Here is a 2,341-nt window from a genome sequence, read left to right as displayed (position 1 = left end):
ATGTGCGTCCCTGGAAATTTTGGCCCTGGAATAATTTCTGCATGCCGTCTGAGAGTCCGTCAGAACTATGACGCAATCCCAGTGCGGTCTCGTTATGATTGTTAACGCTATCGCTAGTTCCTCTGCCTCCGCAGCGCTCACTCTGGAAACCGACGACGCATTTATTTCGGTCACGTGATTGTCGACTACGCTGGTGACGAATGCGGTGCTTCTTGCGGTGCTGACCGCGTCTACGTGCAAAACATTGCGGTGGTTTCCATACTTTCTCGTGAGCGCCTGCGCTCGGGCTTGTCTCCGTCCGATGTGGAAGTTTGGGTGCATGTTCCTGGGAATCGGTGAGACGTGCATTTAAGGATGTGCACTATGATTAGTACTGAACTGGTTGATAAAACATATAATTTTTGGAATTCAATACGTCTACCAAAAAAGGTTACGGACCACGGGATCTCAGAAAACGCTAAATATCCGAGCAGCCTTTAATAGTAGCCAGTAAAACCATACATCACAATGTTGTTCGCATGTACCAGTAGAGGCTGGAAATGGGAATACCAGGCTGCGTTTTGATGCTGCGGAGATATTCAGCTTTTTGTCAGATCCCTTGGTCCGTAAACTTTTTTGGTCGATAGTACATAATGAGCAAAATCAGAGCAATGGGACATTTTAATACATAATAAAGCAACATATACGCGTCACAATAATTACATAGAATAAGCAGCAAGTAGTCTAGAAATATAATTCTCTTTACTTTGTACAGGTCTCTCAAGGAATTCATGATTTACTCTGTCATTAACAAAAAAAATATTGTTTCAGGGCGCTAGGGAAGTTCGAGGAATTAGTTATTCCCGGTGGGAGTCCGTTCCAGGTTTTAATGCCTCTGAACTGTAGCTTACGCTCTCCGTATACATTGCTACATGGTGCGAGATTAAAATGATCTGCAGTTACATTTATTGTACAACGCGAAGACGAGTAATATATGGACGAGCTGAATCAGTGGTTGAATCGAACAACCCTATGAAACACACAATGAAATGCTCTGCTGACGTAACTAGTCAAATGGTAATATGTTATATTGGTGGGATAATGGGGCCATGTGATCGCAATACATAGAATGAGATATAATTCTAATTGCGCGCTTTTGGAGCTTAGTAATCGGATTTAATCTGGTTTTAAACGCCCATCTCCACGAGTCGATGCAATACCTCAAATGACTTTCAATAAAAGCAAAATACGTAAGTCGTAAAACTGAGGTGTCAAAGTACTCGCGTGCTAAAGTTAAGGCCGTAGGAACCAGATGCTAATCTAGAGCAGAAGCTGTTTATGTGTTCTTCCCATTGCAGGTGTTTATCAAAAATTACCCCAATGTATTTGTAAGAACTTGTCTGTTCCAATAAGATGTTATTTATATGTATGTTTAAAGGTGTAGTGCATACTATTTTGAAGCGTGACTGAAAAAATATATATTTTTTGCTTTCTTTATGTTAATTGTTAATTTCTTACCGAGGAACCAGTCAGAAATTCTCTTTAACTCTAGATTTACCTTATGACTAACTTCTGCAATATTATCCCCCGTTACTATAATGCATGTGTCATCTGCGTACATCAAAATTTCTGCAGAGTGTAATATTTGTTGTAGGTCATTTATATACAAAGAAAAAAGAAGGGGACCTAATACGGAGCCCTGAGGGACTCCAGTAACGATATTTTGTTTTCAAGAAGTTATGTTATTGATTTTCACGACCTGAGATCGATCTTTCATATAACTTCATAAGAAGTCGAATACTTTGCATCGAATCCCACAGTGTTTAAATTTGTCCAATAATATGCAATGATCCACTGTGTAGAATGCTTTCTTTAAATCTAAAAAAGACGACAGCTACTAGTGTATTTAGTTGTACAGCCATGCTTATCTTTTGTGATAACGTGATGACTGCAGTAGCTGTTGAGAAACGAGGTCTGAAGCCATGTTGCTGATGACAAGCAAAATTTTCATCTGATTCGATATAATCTTTTTGAAAAACAGTATTGATTATGCTTAAAACAGAGCTTGGCCTACAATTTGAAGGGTCAGACGGATCACCTTCTTTATGGATTGGAATGACTTTGGCAATTTTTAAAGAATTATGGTACTTTGCTTGTGTAATCTAATCATTGGACAGTCGACGCAAAACTGGGCCTAGGATATCAGTGTGGAAACATAAAGGAAGTATAATGCGAAAATTGGCAAGGAAAAACGGAGGGAAATTTTTGCTCTAATTAATTCCGCCATATATATATCCATTCACCTACTAGCCAAGCAAGAAAATTCTGCCTTTCAGAGCTGCTGCTTCTTTTTTTAACTTCG

The sequence above is a fragment of the Dermacentor silvarum genome, unplaced genomic scaffold (assembly GCF_013339745.2).
Source record: "Dermacentor silvarum isolate Dsil-2018 unplaced genomic scaffold, BIME_Dsil_1.4 Seq403, whole genome shotgun sequence".
In the NCBI taxonomy this organism is placed as follows: domain Eukaryota; kingdom Metazoa; phylum Arthropoda; class Arachnida; order Ixodida; family Ixodidae; genus Dermacentor; species Dermacentor silvarum.
The sequence above is the reverse complement of the archived record's forward strand: the minus strand, read 5'-3'. Positions refer to the sequence as shown.